Here is a 23353-nt window from a genome sequence, read left to right as displayed (position 1 = left end):
TGACGTCCCCTTGAGACTTTTTGACTCTCTCCTCAGGCACAGCACCCACACGTGAGTCCCCCCACCCTCCCCACCAAGCAAACTACTGCCTTTGTTCGGAAAACTCAAGCAGAAATGCCAAATGGATTTGTTCAGCCCAGTCTGGGGCCCCCACCACCTGGCTTTCTTCCCTACCCCTCTGGTGTGGCCCTCCCCAAGTTCTTCACAGAGTATATGTGCCTATAGCCTTTGTCCGGGTAGGTTGTAGTTTGTTCTGGTCTAGTCATCAAAATAATCGTCCCCTTTTCTTTCTGCAGTATACTGTCGTCACGGATCTATTCATGTTTGTATAGCACTCTTGTCATTTCGGTGGAATTCTCAAAGAAAGGGGAGAAAATATGTGTCTTTCAAACAGTAATCTGTCACTGTTTCGTTAGCCAGTACCAGGTATTTAAGCAAGTGCTTAATTTTTATGGGTATAAACTAATATGTACTTATTACATAAAATTAGAAAACTAAAAAATTACTTAAAAAGATAATATTCACCTGAGGTCCTTTTACACAGAGACAATTACAGTTAACATTTTAGTACATTTTTCTATAGACATTTTTTAGCAAATAATCTTTTTTTTTTTAAATTCAGATATGTTATTTTTTTTTTACTTAAAAATACAGCATGATAGGGGTGCCTGCGTGGCCCGGTAAATTAAGCATCCATCTCTTGATTTCAGTTCAGGCAGGTTCATGGGGTAGAGCCTTGCACTGGGAAGCCTACTTGAGATCCTCCCTCTCCCTCTGCCCTTCCCCTGACTCACGTTCTCACTCTAAAAATAAATAAATAAATCTTTAAAAAATACAGCATGATAAACTTTCTAATTTTATTTTTAAGGACTGAATAACAAAATTATATGCATGTACCAAGATTATTTGTTTAAATTGGTATTAGAATACATAAAACTAGAATTATCTCAAACTATCATAAATGATACTGTGATTATTACTTGCATACATACCTGTATAAAAATTTTTATATTTCTGATTATTTTCTTAGAGTAGATCTTTAAACATGGGATTAGAGTCAAGGGGTAGAATATTTTTTAAAGTCCAAAATGCATTTTGCCATATTACTTTCTAGTAAGGTTGAATTAAATACTAGCAATGTAATTTATTCTTTTCTTGGTGACTCTCCAGCCTACTTCTTATAGTCTAGAATTATTGCATATTTTTGAGGATCCCAAACAGTTTTCTAAAACTTTACCAGAATTCCAGAAGCTCACTTCTTCTAGGTCTTCAGGAAGATGTTTCTTCTTCTTTATTCTATAGAATATCTTTTTAAGTTCTATGCTACTTTTCTTGTCTTTGCTAGTATCTTAATATGAAGAAATTTCCCCAGACTTGATATTTGCCAATAGACAGGTGTGTGAATTGCCCCTGGCGCTCCTCAATGACCATCTGGTTGTTCATCACATTCTTTTCTTGGAGCCATAGCTAGCAAGTCAATTTGCAACATTTATAACCCAGGCCCTAGGATCAAGCAAATATTCATCTTTGAAGCTATGCCATATGTGTGTAGATTTTTCTTTGTCCTCACTGTTAGTTTTCAGGCCCTTTGAGCCAATGTAGCATACTATACTCCTGGCATCTCCTCACCTTCATCCTTGGCTACAGTTCTACATAAAGGACATATACTCCACAGAATGCAAATGCCAACTTATGTCCCCCATCTTTTCCTTCATTCATTCACATTCATTCAACAAATATTTCTTGTGCTTCTACTCTGTGTCAGCAACCAGTAAAGCATTGAAGAGGCAAAAGTCCCTGCCTTTGTGTAGCCGACACAGCACCCCAAATCCTACCTTCCACCACTGCCCTATGAGTCTTTGCCATAGGTTTTTTTAGTTGGCACAAATTCCCTAAACAGCGTGTTTCTGCTGTCTTGCAGATAGGCAAGGAGGTGATATTCCATGAGGTAGGGATAGGCCCCTTGTTGCTTTTCTCAAAATAGCCCTATAAGCATTATGATTATTGAGAATTCTTCGGAGATTCTAACACTCACTTGCCATTATTTTGGGTTATCAATGGTACTGGATTGTTTGCCTTTTCTGGGAGTTCAAAAATGTTGGAGTAGGAATTTAGCAAGGGCACCATTAGGGACTACTAACTGAAAACCATTTTAAACAGAAGTCACACAGAGTATTTATAAACTATGACTTTCACTCTTTCTTTTTCAAGGTAAACTTTGACAGTTTTTGGAGAATTTTTTTGTTGGCAACAAAAGAAACACAAAGCTATAGGAGTAAATATATTTTGTAAATCTATTGATGTATGTTGATAGCATAGTTTTGATTTTTTTGTTCTACTTAATGTTTCTGCCTCCAGTCCTCAGTGTAAACATTTGGCTAGGACTTTTTTTCAATCACTGAGCCAAATCCCTAATCTGTGTAATTCAATAGGACACCAAGGTGATATGGAAATCTGGCCTGTATTTATATCTTACATCAAACTTCTCACTGGGTTGTTCAATGTGTCCTATAATACATGCTACAAAAATAGATAACAACATTAAAATTTTGGCTTCTTCCAAGTGTATTTGCAATAATATATGGGGTTTGGGCGGAGATACGGAGATAGTTCAAGTATGTGACACACATCATGTGGAAATATTAAGGCAGAATGTTGCTGATCATGGCATTCAACACATGTATCTCTAGGATTCACTTGGTCCCACATACACTCCTCCACCAAAAATGCATGCATGGGAGTCCATACATAAGCATGCATGTGCACATGTATACATACACACACACACACACATGCACACACACATAGCTCAGCTATATTGAAATACTTCTGTTTCCCCCACCCAGGCCACACTACCTCCTCTCTACAGGGCTTCTCTCTACCAGAACAGCCTGCCCCTCTCATTACCTAGATGACTCCTATTTGTCCTTCATGCCTTAGACTAGGAACCAGTCTTCTCCTCTGAGAACTTTTGTCTCTTTAGTAACATCCTATTCCCCAGCTAGAATTGGTTCTTCCCTGTTTTGGGCTCCCACCCCAGTCCCCATGCTTCCTTTCCTGATTGATAGACCATATCTCACAGAAGTAATTCATGGCTCACTGGTAAAACTAAATGATAGCTCTCTACCTTAGACTGTGAGACTTCTGAGGGCAAGGTCTGGATCTCTTCCCTTTGTCTCTCAGCTTGGCATGCTTGGCATGCTCAATGCTTGGCATGCAGTAGGCTTTCAGGGACTTTGGGGCTGCCCAGGAATTATCCTAAAGTTCCCTAACCCATCAACCTTCCAACTCTGCCAGACAGCATCATTCACACCTTGTCTCCTCTCCACCCTGCCCCTCAGGTCCCTGTTATCTCTTCCCAAGCTTTCTCTTTCAGATGATGATCTCCTCCATTCTCTAAGAGAATACAAGCAAAAGATAACTTCCAGGAGTTCTCCCTGCATCTACCGACCTCCCGGTATCAGTGCCCTGAAGTTCCACCTCCATTATTTCATCAGGAACAAACTGACCTTGCTCCAATGAAAGGCCATCCTTCTACTTGTGTGTTAGTCACATCCTCCCTCATTTAGTGGAAGACATCACTCCAATACTGTCTCTCTTCTCACTCATATCGTCATTTTGTCCTTTTCACTGAATAATTTAAAAACTTATTTTAATTACTTCCATCTTTATTAAGTAAAAATAAAAAACTTTTCTTGCTAACCCATCCCCCTCCAGCCACAGTTTCATTCTTTGCCGTCCTTTATCTCTCAAAAGAGTTTCAACTCACAGTGCCTACAAAGCCTGTCCTCTCAACCTCTCTTGAACCTACTCTGAACACACAATGGTCCCCATCATTCTAGCAAAACTGTTCTTATTAGTCTTGATGTCCCCCTCCATGTTGCTAAATCCAATGGTGAAGTCCCACTTTTCATTTTTTTTTAATTTTTTTAATTTTTTTTAAATTTTTTTTTAAATTTATTTATTTGTTAGAGAGAGAGAGCGAGCAAGCACAGGCAGACAGAGTGGTAGGCAGAGGCAGAGGGAGAAGCAGGCTCCCCGCCGAGCAAGGAGCCCGATGTGGGACTCGATCCCAGGACGCTGGGATCATGACCTGAACCGAAGGCAACCACTTAACCAACTGAGCCACCCAGGTGTCCCCCACTTTTCATTTTTATTGGACTTTCAACAACATGTAATTCAAGTGATCCTCCTTCTTACTTGAAACCTTGGTCTTCACTTAGACTCTAGGACATGCTTGTGCTAGTTTTCCTAACACCTTCTTGGGCATTACTTGGCTAGTGTACAAGTCAGTTTTTGCTGCAGAAATACAAGCCCAAATATCTAGATGATTTGTATTCACAAAAATATGTTTCTTCTTCAAATTATATAAAGGCTAGGGGTCAGCTCCAGGATTGCCTGACTCCACTGGCCTCTCATCTGCCGCTCATCTTGGCTTGACTCCATGTGGCTGCAGGTTGGTGGGGGCTCTGCTGTCTGTTGTATCATTCTAACACACAGACTAAGGAAGCAGCCCCACTTGAAACATGCTATTCTTTCATGGCAAAGAAAATAACAAGGGGCTGAAACTCCTAAAGTTTCTAGAAGTTTCTACCTGCTCGTGATGTGTATCACATCTACTCACATGCCATTGGCCAAGGTAGATCTATGAGTCCTATCTCCCATAAGAAAGGAACAACACAGAGAAGGTTTGCCCCTCATCTTAACACCGTGAAATGAGATTCAGTGAGACCATTGGCAAGCCTGATACATGTCCCCAGAAGATTGAGAAACCCCGTGGCAGACCTGCTGCTTGATTCATCTGAGAAATCTAAAGGGCCTGAAGCTGACTGAAGCAGCCTGGAACAGAGTGAGATCCATAGTTTGGGAAGTTGATACTTTCCCATCAAGTACGTTTCTATGTTCTTGTATGTTGTATGTTTCTTGTTGACTGATTGTGTGATGCAATAGCGAAAGCCTGTAAGGAGTTGTCTTAGACCCTGCCCTAGAATCTCACCTGGAGAGGTAAGGAGATAACAGTGGGAAAAAGCTGGCTCTATACAGTCATGTGTTCAAGGCCAAGAGACGGGGATGGAACACGTGATCCATGTCAGAAATCCACAGATTCAAGAGCTCAGCAGTGGATGGACCTCGGAAGATCCCTGAAAAATGCTTGCACCAGTCAGCTTCCAGTATCTGCTCTAGTCAAAGGGAAACAAGGCCATAGTCATACCAGGCAGACATCATCTTTCTTCCACAAAGGATAAAAGGAGTAGTAGGCTAGAGGTAGGATAGTAGGATAGAACGAGGGACTTGACCCTTGCAGCAGGCCTAAACTGGGGACTCACTTTGAATGAAATTCACCTTCTGGTATTATTACATGTAATTGAACATAGTTATTACTAAACTGAGATTATTTTTGGGATTACAAGTGACCAGATGACTTTTTTTTAAACTATCTGAGATTAATAAAAAATCACAGGAGACTGTAGAAGCGTGTGTGTGTGTGTGCATGAGCGTATGCGTGCACGTTGGGGTGAAGGGGAGGTGTGATTAAGTTGTTTTCTTTTGTACTCCATGATCCACTTTTGCTCCAAGGACTCTAGGCCTCTGTGCCAGTCCCTGGGCTGATCGCATCCATCTGCCTGGTTTCTCCATACTAAAAAGTTGCATCACAGGTTTGGAGAAACTGGACAACTTCATTGGCATTGTTGACCATGAGGGTCTGGGAGGCCAGAATCTTTAGTTTACAGCTGGTTGGTCTCACATTTGATCCTGTTTACGTAAAGGAAATCTGGGCATCTAGCCAATTCAGGACCAAAGAATTTTGTGGCTGGAGTGTTGAGCTTCATTTCCTTTTTCATTTATAAACGCAGTTGGAGCTGATTCCGAAGTGTTTTTAGGAAGTCAGTAAAAACATCTAGGCGTAACTACTACTGTTTTATGAAATTTCATCTATTGTTTTGACCTGGCCTGTGATTAAATATGGAAATAAAAAGCTCAGTGTGGCTGTGGGGGTATGGAGGGGAGTTATGTCATTACAGCACCTACTCAAGTCAGGAAACTCCAAGCCAACAGTCCATTTCCTACTTTATTAGGCCAAGGAATGCTATCAAGTGTGTGACTAAGGGTAACATGACTCAGGTTAAGAACTGGGTCTATGGAATTTGTTCCCTGGCCAAGAGAACTACAATTCAATTGCTATTAGAGTTAAGTGGAAAATATATACTTTTCCCTTCATTAGAGCTATTGTTACTTTTAAAGACTTGTTGAGGACATAAGATCAAACTTAAACATAATAGCATGAATTCTAGTTATTGGAAACTAGGAGAACCCTTGGGAATATTGCCTTCCATTCCCAGTTTTACCCATGCCCCGTGTCTGACCTTGGATGTCACAGCTCGGTCCTTATGCTTGAAAGAGAGACGACTGCTTGTTAACACTCAACACTGGGCAAATAACAAATGCTCATTTAGACACAGGTTTGACTAATGAGATTCCTCATCTGTTAAGTTATTTGTTTATTTAATTCTTCATTTCTTGAAATGGTACCATTCACTGAAGCACCTCAGGGTACAACCAGTACATTAAAACAGTAATTAAAATAGATAAAACATTACAAAGCAGCAATTAAAAGAGTAGCAAATGAGGTTACATCTTAAAATACTATTATGCTTAAAATCTTAAAACGACGCTCGCCTCATCAGTGTAGCAGGTGCTTGTATGAGGAGTGCAGGAGACTGTGGTAGCTTTGAGAAATCCTAAAAGGAAAGCATGATGTGACACAAATTATTCTAAACCTTGCCTCAAAATATAATTTTCTGACCTTCCCCACTTCTGCCCTGCTCTGCTCACCTCTAGGGATGGCTGGTTGTATACCATGCTTTCCTGTGTCTGTTCAGTGAGAAGGGGTTCCAAGGGATTCAAAAACCTCTTTCTTTCCCAGAGGCTGTAACTAGAGTCCTTAGTCATACTTTACATGGCTTAAATGGCAGTCGCTCATGCTCAAGTACTGGAAACAGTCAAAGGATCATAACCCCAGAGAACATTCTTCCAACTGAAGTAGGAAAATCCTTGTCCCTTCATCCCCAACTCCTACCAGATCAGACCCACACAGTTTCCTTATACAGCACTGTGTCCTCTCCCGTCCTGTAGCACACCTAAACAAGCTTCTGTTAGACCCTACTAGCTGGTCTCACCAGTCCTATTTCATTTCACCATACTAATAAAAATTACTTGAAACGTGTGGGTTTTAAAAGTTAGGATTTATATGGGTAGCAAGCAATTTACAAAAGCTGATAGCTCTGCGTCTGGTTTTTAAGCCTAGAGAGCTTGCTGAGGCTTCTGAACTGGGGAGCTGAAAATGTATTCTCTGTTTTATTAAATAGAGGGCATATCTTTACCGAGAAACTGCCTCGTAGCAATACATTGAGTCCTTTCAGAAAGTGTGAGAAGCCCACCTTATTGTTTGTATTACGTTGTCGCTGTATGTTCATTTTAGTCCATATGTGTATCTACATGTATGTGTCACCATTAGAGTTACAGGGTAGAATTCTATCGAGCCGGTGCCTGTGTCTGCAGCCCTCATCCCCTCTCGCCTTCCCACCCTCTCCCACTCCAGCACGGCCAGACCACTCAGGCTGCGCAACCCCCGAACACTTCACATCCCAGTGCTTTTGCAACATGTTGTTTTTTCCTACCTAAAATGACCACTCCCCCCTTTTCTTTTAGTATTTTATTTATTTACCTGAGAGAGAGACAGAGTGAGCAAGAGAGAGGGAGAAGGAGCAGGGGGAGCTGCAGAGGGAGAGGAACACCTCTCCCTTTTGACTAGCAAATATTTTCCATCCCAACTATATTCCTAGGGAGTTAAACATTTCCTTTTCATTGCCTTGTCCAGGTACTCACTCTTCCTCAGTGTAGTCTATTTCTGTCTGGCCCCCCTCTATCACTCTGTGAACTTGCAGGGGCACTAATTAATTGTGTCCCATTTGTCTCTATGGACCCAACAAATAGTCTAGCAGTAGAATACAATTGAGGTTAGAGGTGAAAGAGAACTGGACCTGGACTTAAAACTAGATTTGGATCCTAGATCTACCACTTCCTGTGTCTCAGCTACCTTCATCTGTAAAAGCTAAGTTTCAATTACCTTCATCTGTAGAAGGGGGGGATAATACACTTCCCATTTTGTAGGAGAGAAACTGAGGTACACAAAAAACAAGGACTCAGCCAGGACTGCACTTTCAAGGAGGAGGACAGCTTGGGTTTGTACCCAATACTTCATGCTCCAGAGCCCAGGAAACTGTCAAAGATTTGTTGTTCATTACTTACCTCAGACAATCATACATTTATTCAGTGAATATGTATTGACTGCCTACTATTGTTAGGTGTTTCTCTAGTCTCTGCTAGTCTTTGCTCTGGGGGTAGAGCAAAGAGGAGAAAAGACTAAGATCCTACTTTCCTGGGGCTTATATTGTAGGAAGAGTGACCAGTAGAAACCAGATAAGTATCTGTGATCTTATATGGTGATGATCTTAAGTAAGTGTTGGGATAAAAAGTTAAGTGGGGTAAGGGGACACTATGCGGTCAGGGGACAGGGGGCTCTATTTTAGAAAAGAAAACCTTTTGGGAAGGTAACTTTGGATCAGAGACCTGAATGTTGTTAAGTGTCTCAGTGGAGGAGGTTCGAAACAGAAGGAATAGTGAGCAAAAAGGCCTTCAAGGAACATGAGAAAGCCTGTGCTTCTTGTGGAGGGAGAAATGTGCAGTTATAGGAGGGATAGGCAGGATTTGGGGTATGTAGGAGCTTGTTAACCATGAGAAGGAGTCAGATTTATCATAACGGTGATGGCAAACTATTAGAAAATTTGGGAAAAGGGAATGACAAGTGACCTGATTCAATAAAATGATGGATGGATGGATGGGTGGATGGAAGGAAGGAAGGATAGAAGGATGGATAAGTATACGACCTGCTGTCCAGAGGATATTTTTAAAAACACTTTACATATAGCTAAACTTAGTGTACAGGGCCAATGTGAGGAATTCTGGGAAAAGGACCCACAAGATGCTGGCATAGAAAAGACTTCTTTCTTCACAGGCCATCTTGAACACACAAAACCCACCTCAATATAACTCTGTGCATTGAAAGATGACAAAATTTTCTTCTAAAAATAAAAAAGTACATGTATTAGTTCACATGAAATTAGCAATTACAGTCTTGGGAGATCTAAACGCTTGAGAGATATACCTGCTTACCTGCCAGGATGCATCTGGCTAAACTGTAGATTCTTTAGAAAAGTTAGAGACAGTGATGGCTACAAGAAAGTGGCTGTGAGTATATGCTAAGATATCTGACACAGTAGGAATGACACATAGTTTGATATTAAACTTTTCATCCAAGATTTTCCATAAGGGTCCCACCTCATTTACAAATACAACTTTCAGTTCCCCTGGCAGAGCGCCATACTCTTCTTCATGTGGACTGAAATACCATTTAAAGCTCCAAAGAGCACCTATAAAGCAGGTATTCTACCACAAACTGGAGAGAGGGGTTGGGAGAAGTACTGAAAGGGATTCTAGTTCATCACATTTACTCATGAATACAGATGAGATTGTCAGTTACTGTTTACCACTTGGGCAAACAGAAAGTAGAGCCCTGAGAAAATGAGACTTAGCATATGTGAGTTTTGATGGAAGGGAAGGAATAGAAAGATAAGATAAAAAGAAAAAAAAACCTGTGTAAACAAGAATATCTGTATCAGCACAGTAAGATCGTGGAGAAGGGTGAGCATGTATGAAAGGGTACAGCCCAAGAATGGACAGACTTCTGATAGCACAGAATGGAGGTGACCGCAATTCAGTAAATAGAATTCCCAAGAACAACACCCTTAAACCTATAGCAACTCATAAAAGTTATGCCAGCCTTGTTTTAAAGCCTCTTCTATATGAACATATTGAAACAGCTCCAATTTTGCCAGCAAAAATCCTTTGGGGGATGCACTGTTGAAGTGGTTTTCTGCCATAAAACCTTCTGTGATCATTCTAGAATTTCACATCAAAGAGACGGAATCACGATGTTCAGTAAAAACCCTGCCTTGGGAAGCAAAGTCTTGGAGAACTCCTCCAGGTTCCTATGGCTCATTTCATTAATATCTTCATGTACCCAATGGAGTGTGTTCCCACTCTGCCAACAATAAACAATGGGGAAATCTCCCAGAATTCAAACAGCATTAGCATAGCAGCAATTAAAGAAATCATTAGAATGCCTTAAAGACCTTTTGATTTCCTACAGGAAACATTATGAAATTCTGTGTTTTCAGAGCTTGTAAAATCCTGAGGTGGGTCTCCCCTGCAGAGGAAAGTGGCAAACAAAAGTCAAATAACATTCTCAGCTAGCATCAGCATGTGTTCCCCTTGTTTACTGCACCATTCACTCCATCTTAACTGTCCCTTTCCTGCTATAAACACAGTTTGAATGTGGCTTAAGTGAGCATGAAGACAATGCAACTTGCGTTGACGAATTCCACTGCTCTGGAAAGCCCACAATGTCAGGCGCAGACTGGGTTTGGCACCCAGGTAGCGTCTGAACTCCTGAACCCAGAGAGCCAATGTGGGCTTCACTTTAAAAGCCCAGAGTTAGGTGCCAGAGCTTTAGAAAAGTCACCTCTGCCCCCAGCCTGACCGGCTTCTGCTTTGTGGTGTGCTCGTTGCCACTCACCCCCCTGAACTGCTTCCACTCCCCTTGCCAGGGCCAGAACAGACTGCTCAGCCCCCTCCCAGAGCCCACGTCTCTGTGTTCCCTGCCTTATCCTTTCTTTTCTTTCACCGTGCATTTAGTGGCTGCTCTGGGGAATGAGGGCATGGGGGACACAGAAATGAATGGCATGATCCCAAAATTTGGCCCTTGACTGGGGGACAGATTACATGTGTGTGGAAGCTACATGACTCCACCAAGCCAGGGTGTGACAGGTAGCCCACTACGAGGCTCCTTAGCCTTTGCCTCTGAAACCCCCATGGCTCAGGCTGCCTTTCTTGCCTAATTCTCCTTCCTACTCCATTTTCCACCTGGTGCTGAGTTGTATACTTGTATACAACTAATACTTGTATTACTTCTCCTCTGTGACCCTTTCCTGATCCCTCAGACAACTGACCCCTTGTTCCCTGCGCACCCCCTCCCTGGACTCTGAAGGTATTGTGAGCTCAGCAAGAAGCAGTGGGAGGTTGTGTCTGGGAACAGGGGTTCAGAGGGCCACCTACTGAGGTACTAATCTGCGCCTCCTTAGCTGGGTGACTTGAGGCAAGTTATTTCACCTTCCTGTACCTCTGTTTCATCACCCGCAAAATGGGGACAATAGCACCTACCATATGGGGTTAGCATGAGAGATGAACTAATAGAAAAAGCTCAGAATGGTGCCTGTGATCAGTTCCTATAATGATTGTGTGTCATTACTGCTGTTGGGCTGTGTGATTGTCCAAGGTACAGACACTGCTCATTGATCTTTACATCCCCATCACTTGCAGCTGCGGGTAGCACAGAGTGGGCAATCACACAAGTTTAATGCTGTAAAAATGGAGCAGTTTCATAAATGACTTAATCAACAAATAAATGCACTTTAGTAAAGACACAGGAAGCCACATCTTCTTGCAGCAATAGCCCAGAGCAGACCAAGAGGCCTGAGTTCCGCCCCTTGGGCCGCTGGACTGTGCTTCCTTTGAGAACTCCCTGCACTCGTCTCCCAGCCCTTAGCACGCACATGCATGCACGCACACCAGGGGGTTCCTCGGCAGAACCCCTTTCTACCCTGCTCCTTCAGCACAGAACCTAGGGCACTGCCAAGGCCAACACAAACCTCAGCTTTGTGAGGGAGCAAAGAGTTGTTGTTCCGAAGCCACCACTCTGAGGAGACCCGGCATCTCCACCCCTCTCCCTTCCCCAGCACACGTGACAAGCAATAGAATGAATTACCACCTGCGATTGATCCATGCTAGTTATAAACTGTTATGGACCTGGTTAATTGTTTTGCCTGTATAAGCACATTTTGCTTCATCCATTTGTCAAGCTGAAGGAAGGTTATTTTACAAAAGGGGATTTAATTAAATGTTTTGTCCCAGCCTGGCCTTTGCTTTCCGCATCTGCATTATGCTTGTGTCATATTTTCCCTGGAGGGCAGGAAAACAATTTAGTGAAAATGAAGGATCCATTGATTTACTATTGAAAAAGGAAATGCCAAGCTAACAACTCCCCTCTATAATTTTCTAGTGACCATAAGAGAGAACCTAGCCATTTAACTTAAAGACAGTGTGTTTTCTGGTGCACCTGGCTCTCTATATTTTTCTGTACCATTCATGCTGTTATGTTTGTAGCCTTGCTCTTGGTTACAATTATTTCATGAATACTCTTAAGAGCTATTTTTCTTCCCTTAGCAGAATAGATGTTTCTGGTAAGTAAAGTCCTTTCATTGTTTCCCTCTCCAGTTGGGGGAGTGGGGGTGGGGAATCTTTCTTTCCCCAAGACCATGTCAGTAGGATCATAACATGTCTCCCATCATTTAACCAGGGATTTCTCCTGCTTAGAGAATTTAATTTGACCTACTTTCTGCCTGTTGACTGCCTCAGGCTTCAAATTTTCTTCTAGTACAGATCAGCTGTTTTCTGGGTAAAAGTCTTAGATCTTGAACTCAATACAGTGTCCCAGTGCCTCAAAGGAAGCAGAATGCATTAACAATTTGAGGGAGCTGGATATGATACAGCTCTCACTGGGTGTCCTTTTCCTCTAGCCACCCTGTGTCCACCGCGTACCATTCTGGAATCTGAGCTGAGGTCATGGACCAGGATGGTTCTGGGAGCAGCTGTTTCATTCTGAGGGGTGGGGGTTCACAAGTGACTGCAGAAAAGAATGTGGGACTAAGATCAGGAAAATACGATTTGTCACAAGGAGCAGTGAGTCTTCGGGCAAATTATGTCCTGTCTCGAGGCTTCAGTGTCCCATTAGACTGGTGCTAATAGTCTACGATTCTTTTATTCAAAATGTATTGAGCAGCTGCTAAGTGGCAGCCACTGCAGCTAGAGCAAAAGTGGGGAACCAAGGCAGACCCAGTCCTGCCCTCATGGAGTTCAGAGTCCAGTGGGTGGGACAGTGAGATGATGATATTCTGTTAAGAGGTATACATGAATAGCACATACTACCATGAGACATAACAGGAAGATCTAGCTCTGGCCTGGCCGTGTATAATCCTGGGAGTGGGGCAAAGCCTTTAGAAGGAAGTGATTTTTGAGTGTTCTCATTAAAGATGTGCTAACTCGGAGGAGGATGGCCCCAGGCAGAGCCCCTCCAGACAGAGGAGCAGTGCTCACATGGATACGGTCAGCACATCTCAGCTGAGGAGGCTCATTCCCCCGTGATGAGCATTTGCCTTCTCTCTTGTTGGTCCATTAGGAAACACACCAGCTGACCTCTGGATTAGAGTTGATCAGCTGGAATGCATTATACCTAATTAGCCACAAATTACAGCCCATGAAGAGGAAACATTTTATTTTGCTGTATTAGACCAAGAACCAGGGCAGCTGTACTTCTACTGTTTCCTCTTCCATCAGCACCATGCAAAAAGCAAGGGAGAGGACCTTGCTTCTGCTGTGATTTTTCACAAATCATCTGACCAAAATGGAAGGAACTCCTTGGAGCAGGACGGTAACTCACCTATCATTTGCTGATGGACTGAACAAGACCTAGCGAGGCTGTTTTGCATTTATAGCACTTTCCACCTGAAGGCCTCGAAATGTTTTGTGAGCAGTGGCGGGCAACAGGGCCTCATGCTAATACTAAGTGCTCTCACAATAAATTTTCACAGGCCAGGATCTGGCTCATTAGCCAGCGGGAGTGAGGGAGGGGCATGTCCGGGAAGGCAGCCAGACACTGAGCTCGCCAGCAGTAGGACGAGACCCTTCACCTGCCACCCAGTGCTCTCACCCCAGACACCAAGTGGAAGTCTCAGGCATGCTGGAACCCATGTCTCCCCATGTCAGTGGGAGCCCCCACAGCCCTGGTATTTGGAGAGGTACTGTGAGGGCTGATTGACAAAAATTTAGAACAAGAGAAGGGCAAGAGAGAGACAGGAGATAAACAGGAAAGTCGTGTCCTGAGGACAAGAGAAGGTTAAGTGACACTTGGATTGGACCTTGGGGGCTGGTTAATTAGAGAGATACACACTGGTGCCATCATCTTAAAGGATTGTTGTCAATGTCTGTGACTTCCCTTTCTATACAATTTCTCCTGGCCCTACCTCCAGCCCTAGTATGTTCCTCCATAGAGGCAAGGGTGTAAAAAGTGCCAAGGAATCCTATTTTGTATATAATTGTGTTTGCCCTCTGGGTGTATTAGTGGTCTGAGAAGACTAAGAGAACTATTCTCATGTGCCATTTTGAACTGAGTGGCATTCAAGCAGGGGACCTTCCGGGAAAGATCTAAATGGGGCTTCTTTTCACCCCTCAAATCCTGCCACTCCACAGCTGCTCTGGATACCTGTCCCAGACCTACATGCCCCTGGTCTTCTTATTCCAAAGCCCCATATCTTCTGAAAAGCTTGATTTCATTAATTTATTCCTTCAGGATAATTTAGTGAAAGTCTAATGCACCAGGTAAAGTGTTAGACTGAAGGTGAAGACATCCTCTCTTGTTCCAACTTCTGAATTTCCCAAGTATTCTGCAATGAGTCTACAAATGCTTTTGGACAATAGAGTTTTCTATAAAATTATATTGGGAAGTAGAAATATATAAGCTCAGCATCTTAATAGTATTAGAGAAACAAATTATTATGACTTTTTGAAAAAGGTTACTTGAAACTTACTTTAAATTTTTGACTTTGACATCTTCTTCACCATGAAAACACAGGACTATTGGACTTAGGCTCTCTCACTGTCTGTTTACAATTGCCTTTCCTCCAACTCAGAGAAATAAAGTACTTTGTATTTGTAATGGGAAAACAAAAAAATCTCCTTTAAAAAGCAAAGACATATCAGTCATGCATTCTCTCCTCAAAATGTTTATAAGAAAATCAAATAGGAGACTAAAAGCATCCAGAAATAGAATTTTTTATAATACAACATATTTAATAAATATAAGACAAGGTTGAGAGGAATAAATGTCTTAAAGGGGTCTTCCTAAGGCATTCCTAAGGGGTTTTCCTAAGGCCATAAGTTTACTCCAGCTGAAGGATGGGAAAACTTGATGACAGAGAGGCACAGAAGACTTCTAAAAGAAAACAAGGTCCAGAGCTACAGACAATTTGAGCATTGGGTGGTCAGGGAAGAACTAACAAGTGGTAGAAGAGAGGCCAGAAGGGGCTCATGGGAAGGACCACATGAGCTGGGTTAGGATGAAGCCCAGGGGGCATGAAGAAATGGGAGAGCTGAATGTGGAGAGGTCACAGAGCGTGCTGGGACAGGGCTGAGGGATTTGATTCTATAGGCAGGCCACTGAGGTGATATAGGAGCTCTACCCAAGTCAAATCAGCCCCACAGAAGAGGTTATGGATCCAGATGGGGGGAGATGGAAATTGATGGGATTGAATCCAGGTGAGATAAGAGGAGCACCCGTCCTAGGGGAAGGGTCCTGGGCAAGGGGAGACAGGGCAGGCACAGAAAGCATTTCAGAGGAAGAATCAACAGATTCTGGGGAAATGAGAACTACAGAGGATTTTTCTTTTGACCTGTGCCCTCAGACTGGGTGGGGCCAGCAAGAAGAGGTGAAGGTGGTTAGTGGTTGCGATAGAACCCTGGAAAGGAAAACTACAGCACAATACAGAGGCTGGAAAGGAAAATTACAGGATTTTCTTTCAAGAAGTCTTCTTCAGCTCAGAGGAGCTACAGGAGATGTCATCATAAGGACAACTAAGCATGAGATTTCCAAATAAGCAGAAAAGATAACCCATGAGGACACTGTGTAGGAAACCAAAGAAACACAGTTGAACACCTAGTCCTCAAATGACTCTCAATGTCAGAGATAGAACTGCATCCACATGTCAATAGAGTATCCTATGCCATAGTTCATGACGAAGACCACCTTGAAAAACATGTTGGGACTTGAAGGGAGCTTGAAACATTGCTTAAAGTAGGGGAAATGATATGGGGGGCAGTGGGAGGGGGAGGAAGGTGGGCATCATAGTATCATACTACTATGTGCCATGTACTTGACTTCTTGTCTTGTGTTTGTGCCCACTTTAATGATAAGAAAATGAAGAGAGGTTGATTTGTTCAAAGTCACACAGTCAGTTAGTGGTAGAACCAGGAGAGCCTGATCCAAAGGCCATCTGCAACACGTCACTCTCTAGTGAGATAGAGAGCAGGTAGAAAGGGATCTTAGATGAAAACTTGATATGCAAAGATAGGGAAGATGTAGACTGTCAAAACTCTAAAGGTTTGATATGTACCTCCCTCTTACTTTACTTTGCAGTTGATTTTTTTTTTTTAAGATTTTATTTGTTTATTTGACAGAGAGAGAAATCACAAGTAGGCAGAGAGGCAGGCAGAGAGAGAGGAGGAAGCAGGCTTCCTGCTAAGCAGAGAGCCCGATGCGGGGCTCGATCCCAGGACCCCGAGACCATGACCCGAGCCGAAGGCAGAGGCTTAACCCACTGAGCCACCCAGGTGCCCCACTTTGCAGTTGATTTTAACAAAGGTTTCTAAGAGATTCTTTCTGCTGCCAAGAATCTGCACATTTTCTCAAGATTTGGGGTGGGATTGGACAAGATAGAAACACATGAATAATAGAATATAAATTATTTTGCTTTCTAGAGTGTGTTTGAGAATCAAACAGGTTTATCCTTGTGTTGTTCTTTATGCCTGCCTCCTGAGGTTTATAGGGTTAAGACACATCCAACCTATTTTAATATCAGCAGATCTCGATTAATCTGGCAAATGCCATAAATCAAGGGACAGTGTGAAATTAGACACTAAATGCATTGGACGTTATTATAAAGAGAGAAATTGGATAATTTCTACTCATTTCTATCTGAAAATGAAAAACCGCCAGGGTAATGAATCTCCTTGATCTTCTAAAATGCCCATCGGTTATAAAGTACTGTACTTTTCCATCAAAGGGATAAGCAGAATCAAAACACACAATAAAAATTATTCACCACAATATTTTTTAATAAAAGTAAATAAATCTCCATGCTGCTTGTGGAGGACTTCTCAAAAGGACCAAGTGACCATCTCATTAAACAAAGAGCCAAAAAGTTAAAATCTGGAAGAATACTTATTGTCCTGACACATTTGAGTAAAAGGAAGAAATCTTTGCAGCCATCACCTGAACTGTCCATTTTTTTACATAAAATCAAGAGCAAACTTATCAAGTTTAACTCTTATGATCAAATCTGGTGAGACTTGCATGAAAAGGAATGCTGGCCCAGGGGCTGTGTTTAAATTCATCCTTTCATTGTTAATTTCAAAGAAAATTCCTAGAGCTGTAACTTCATAGCCAGTGGAACTGGTTGATGTTTTTGGTCCAGTCAAGTCATGTCTTGGATTCTGATTCCTCAGCCATAGTCAAAAAAGGGAGAAGTGACTTCAGTTGGGATCAAATGTTGGCAAGATCAGCCTGCTGGCCTCCATTCTCAGGGAAGAGAACCCTGTAAATACAGACTCCTGGGCAGCCAGCTCATTATAACAACATCTTTCTCTGCAAAGTTCTCCCAGACCTGGAACCATCTGTTTTCCTTTTCTGTATGAATTTTAAATGTGGTTGTAACCAAGTAGCCCTCTGGAAATCAATGCATAAATTCTTATTTTGCCTTTATATGATAAACACCCTCTGCCTATTACTAGGATTAGTCTAGTGGGGTAACTGCAGATTCTCAGGGACCAGGATAGCCTGTCACTCCCACCACAGCCCCAGGAGCTAAGAGGGGCTACATAGTACATCCTCAGTGCTATGGTAATCTTACATGAATCAGTTTTCTTCATGTACTCAATAAATGTTTATCTGCCAAGCACTGTTCTGGGCACTTAAAATAAATTAGTTAACCAAAAAAAGACAGAAATTCTTGCCCTCAAGGAACTTGTGTTCTGGCAAGAGGAAACAAATTATAAGCAATTCACAAAATAAATAGGTAAATCACATAGTATATGAGAAGATGATGGGTCCTTTAGAAAACAGAGCAGAATAAGGTGGGAGTGGAGGGCTGGGTATAGGAAATGGGGTTGAATTGCAGCTTGAATTGGGATTGTCCAGATAGGCCTAATAAAAAGGGGTCTTTTAAGCAAAGACTTGAAGGAGGGGAAGGAGGAGAAGCATCTTAGCACAAGGAACAGTTTATACAAAACCAGAAGGTGAGTGTGCCTAGCATATTGAAGGCACGTAAGTGGGCCGGTGTAGCCGAAGAGCTAGAGTAGGAAGGAGACTAGCAGGAGCAGAAGTTGGAGAAGTAATGGGGGCAGAGGATCATACAGAGACTTAGAGGCCCTTGTTAGGATTTTGCCTTTTACTTTGAAAAAAAAATGAGGAGACAGTAGGGGTTTTGCAAAGAGGAGGGATGTGGCCTGACAGTTGTTTTAAAGGAGATGCTCCATCTACTGTTTGAGAATACGGTGTAGGGAGACAAAGGTGGAAGCTGGGACTCAAGTTAGGAGACAGTTAAAAGAATCTGAGCAAATCAACAAATAATACATGGTTTCACGTGCTGTCATCAGTGGTACAAACAAGGTGAGAGCACAGGACAGAGTGTGTAAGCAGTTCTCCCAGGGGAGACTTCTCAGAGCTGTGCCTTTCCAACTGGAGAAAAGTAGTTTGGAGAAGGGAAGAAAGTGGCAGGTGGTGAGACAGGAAAGGTTTTGTGGCCTCTGACTGGGAAAGGCCTTGAACCTTGGGACCGTTGCTTGTCTTGGAACCAGGAAAGGACCCAACCCTACAGCTTCAACAAACGGGGCTTTTTTTGTCTCACATATTAAGACATGTGGAGGAAGTTGTCCGGAATGAGTACAGAAAATCAATGATGGCAGTGCTAATAGGTTCTTCCTACAATCCTGGCTGTGTTAGTTTGTCATGGTCATAAGAGCGCCCCAGACCTGAGTTCCAGGAAAAAGAAGGAAGAGAGCGTGCATAACGCAGGAATCCATCACCTTTTTTTTTCCCCCTTAATCAGGAGAGCAAATCTCCTAAAAGCCCCACAAAAAGACTTTTGCTTATGTACTTTTGGCCCCCACAGGGTCACATGATCACCCCTACCTGAAGGGTGACTGGACAGAAGGGCTGGGGGACCGGGTGCGTCCGTGACTAACAGCACTGCCCCGAGTTCTTAATGCAACTGCTGCAAGTGAAGGGGGTGCTTCCCCAGGTTCCACCTGGACTGTGGTTGCCCTGTTCCCTCCACAGGGGCCCCAGGTGGACACCTGGGGCTGCCATGTCCTGCCTTTCTGCATGAGCATCACTGACTTGGTAGTGAGGTGGGCCCCTGTGCTGCCCTGGGAATCTGCCTCTGTGGAAAAGAGGGATGTATGAGAGGACATAACACTCAGAATTGCCCTAAGGCTGCAGGGCTCACTTCTGTTTTGTCAGAAGAAGTTTCTACCCTGTCAGTCTAAATGATAAGGCCTGAAGGCACTTGTGTGGGAAGACCTATGACTGCGTGTGACTGAGCCCCACTGTGAGTTAGTAAAGCTTGATTCTGGTGGCTTCCAACTGCTCTCCCTCACCCTAGGTACCTGCTCCCATCTCTCTTTACCCTCTTTCCAGATCCGTTCTCTAAAAGGCTTCGATGAAGTCATTAACCATAAAGTGTAAATGACTCTTAGGCTGAAAATACCCTGTCCCCTAGGTGTATCCTCATTTTAATTGCTGCCAAGCCCCTGTGGCTCAGGCCTAAGCATGACATGGATAGGGCATCAGAGCATCTGGTTTCTATGTCTAGTCCTGCTGCTCGCTGCCTCATGAATCAGAATCTTTGGACTTTAATTTTCTCATCTGTAAAATAACACATTTCGAAGAGATGACCTCTACAGTCTACATAGCCCAGTGTGAACACAGGATAGTCCGTGACCCTGGCCTTGGCTGGGGCTTGTCTAGCATCACCGGTGCAGTTGATACAGTGGCTTTGGCTTACATACTCTCTGACGACCAGGACCCTACACACTCTGCCTCTCTACAGAGACGATCTCCATCCAGGGGTCATAGCCTTCCTTCCAGACCTCTGCCTGACTCTCTCGAAAACTGGGTATCTGGGTTTGGACAGCCATGGAGAAGCTCCCCGGTGACATTCACTAGGCCATGAGCTCACTGAGGGCAAGGATATGTCTGGATCACCATGGAACATCCTGCATCAGTGCTGGTACACAGCAGGGACTCAGTGTTTGTGAAGTTGAGGTGCTGTAACTGTGGTTAGAACGTAGCAGAGATAGACTTCTCCCTCCACTCCTTTCCTTGCTAATAGACTCAGTGGGGCTTTGCCTTCTCCCTTCCCCTGCTTTCTTCCCTCCTCTCTCCCTGACATAAGGCAAAGCCTGCCTTACCATGTGAGTCCCAAGTTGGGCCCCTCACCTCGAACGTCATCCACACATCATCATAGCCTACATAACTGCCTGAGTTACCATTTGCTTCAATTTCCTCGTTTAAAGGTATTACTGCTTTAAATGTCCCATTAATAATAACAATAAACACTTGTAACACCTTTTCAAGTTTTCCAAGCGCTCTCATTTATTCTACCCCAGCTCTCCCGGGAAAGGTAGTTTCTCAAGCCGATATCAAGCTGTGGCTTCTAAGAGACGAGCTGACAGCCAGCTAAGAGACCCTGGGGGGAAGGAGCCGCAGGAGACATGCCTGAGAGAAATATCAGCATTAAGTGCCAGCAGCTGGGTGGGGAACAAGGATAAAAGATGAAATCTCAGAAGCCAAGACACATTTCACTGTTGCACTGTTGCCTCGTGCTGGGCTCAGTTGTAGTAACTATGTCTAGCCCTGAGTTTTCTGAAACCAGAATTTTCTACCCACCCCCACCCCACCCCATTCCCTTTTCATCACATAACGCTTGTCCTTACTCAACTACTTGACCTATTGTACATTGCCTTTTCCCCTATCTTGTAAAAGGATAGGGTACAGGTAAGAAGTACCCTACTTAATAATTATTAACCACCATTTACTCCTCCACGCAAGATGCCCTGATGCAAGAGGAGGAAGACCCAAGAGTAGGCTTGAATACCTTAAAAGTAGCCTAAATATCTGAATAATAACAATAGTTTTAATTATGTGGCAAAATATGGTAGTTCCTTTCCTTAGATAGAGGCAACTTCAGTAATCTCTCATGTTCGTGAAGGTGTTTCTTACACAAGCGTAAGTGGAACATTCCCTGGGAATCTCATCAGCATGGATTGTCAATCAGAACATGAAGAAATTGCTTTTCAAACCTCTTCTATTTCATTTTTATAGATTTAAAAAACAAACAAACAAACAAACAAAAATTGGTTGACCTTGCTTTAATAGTCATGGTTTACAGATGTTAATAGACTAGAGTGACTGAAAGCATGGGCTCTGGGGCCAGCTGCCTGGATTTGAATTCCAGCACCACCACTTGCAAGTTCTGTAGTTGTGGTTGAATTACTCAGTCTCTTGGCTAAGTTAAATGAGTTAATATGTGGACAGCATACGCAGTACTTAAAATAGTGCCTAGCACATAACAAGCGCACCTTATAAGTGTTAGCTCTTAATAATCACAAATAGTCATCTACTGTTACACTTAATAGTTTCTATTTCTCGTGCCTTTTTCCAACATGGCATTGCTCATTATTAGCTTCCTTCAAATAGGTTGTACACATAAGGGTAATCACAAAAGTCTAGTTGACCTTGAGTAAAAGTGGTTTCTCATGCATACTTCATGTGTGTGTTTGAAAAATATTAAGAATATGAGCCTACATTGGGGTGGCTGGGTGGCTCAGTCAGTTGAGTGTCCGACTCTTGGTTTTGGCTCAGGTCATTATCTCAGGGTCATGAGATCAAGCCCTGCATTGGACGGTGCATTCAGCAGCAAGCCGGCTTGGGATTCTCTCCCTCTGCCCCTCTCCCCTGCTCCCACTCTCTCTCTCTCAAATAAATAAATAAGTAAATCTTTTTAAAAAATAATATGAACCCACATTGAGATAAAAATCATTATTTTATATAAAAAATGATAAAAATCATTTAGATAAAAACAAGAGCAAAAAAATGGCTGGGCTGGGGGTTATGCAAGAAAAGTGTTGCCACATTTCCCAGAAATGGAGAATCAATGAACTCTGAGAGGGGTATTTTGAGAAAGGAAACTGATAGGTTTCTACAAGATGCTTCTTATAAACCCAGATGAGCTTGGAAATTTCCAGTGGCTTAATTGTGAGGGGCCAAAATGGTTCCATACTAGTGACTGAATATAAAAGGGTTGATTAAAATACTTTTTTAGTAGTTCACATCCTTGGAAGTAAAGTCTCTGCTACGACCTGAGCCACTAATAGTCAGTAAACAGCTAATTACATTATAACGTGTGTTTTTTAATTGTTAATTATAATAAAAGAAGCAACAACCCAACAATAATTTGCCAGTCCGTACATCTGTGAAGTTTAAATGGGAAAATTGCCTCTTGTCTCAGCAAGGATGTAATTGATTCTTGGGCACTTAACGATATAATACCAGTTGCTGCCTGTTCTTCTTTCTTCCTTCAAAGAGCTGACACCATTATGTCACTGATATAAATGGAATCTTGAAGGTGCATCAAAAATTCTCTGTCTTTTGAGAAAAAGAAAAAAAAAATCAATGTGTCTCTTTAGTTAGGAACAGGAGCATATTCAAGTGGGCATCCCAGGGTCAAGGTTAGAGTTCAGCCCCACTAGAGTTTTTCACTCTTTTCTGTGGGTTGGGGTAGAGCCGATTTTGTCAGATTAGCAATGGTCATTGTGAACCTCTAAAGTATTTTAAAATAACATTTTGAAAGACTGCTAAATGAGAGAGTAAAGAGGCTTTGTCAGAGGCCATCTGCTCTCATGTCAACCAAAGCTAACTGAAGAAGAACTCAGGGTTCTTAAACTGAATTTCATTAGTAGAGAGGAACCAAAAATACACCTTGAAAGAAAACTTGCAAAATATCAACCTTATTCCCCATCCCCAAAATCACCTCCTAATACTGCATTTGATATTAAATATCCTAAGTTAGAAAAAAGATAAATTCAAAGAATCAACATCAAAGTGCTATCTATATTTCCTTTCCAACCAGAACATTGTTTTTATTTCAATTTTTTAATTTGCATTTTTAATTGAATTAGCCATTTTTAGTAGTGAATATGCTTTAATCCTTTATAATAGTCATGCATGTATATGTTTAAATTGCTTGAGAGACAGCTTGTCAATGTGATAATCACTTTTCTTCAT

The 23353-nt window shown here is 42.5% G+C and overlaps 1 protein-coding gene across 2 annotated transcripts in view; it reads left to right on the top strand.

The window, feature by feature from the left end:
- Positions 1-23353, top strand: part of SLC9A9 (solute carrier family 9 member A9) — a 542979-nt gene that overhangs the window by 362348 nt on the left and 157278 nt on the right. The gene's annotated exons all lie outside the window — the stretch shown is intronic.

Source organism: Martes martes, assembly GCF_963455335.1.
Source record: "Martes martes genome assembly, chromosome: 1".
Lineage (NCBI taxonomy): Eukaryota > Metazoa > Chordata > Mammalia > Carnivora > Mustelidae > Martes > Martes martes.
The sequence above is the reverse complement of the archived record's forward strand: the minus strand, read 5'-3'. Positions and strand labels throughout refer to the sequence as shown.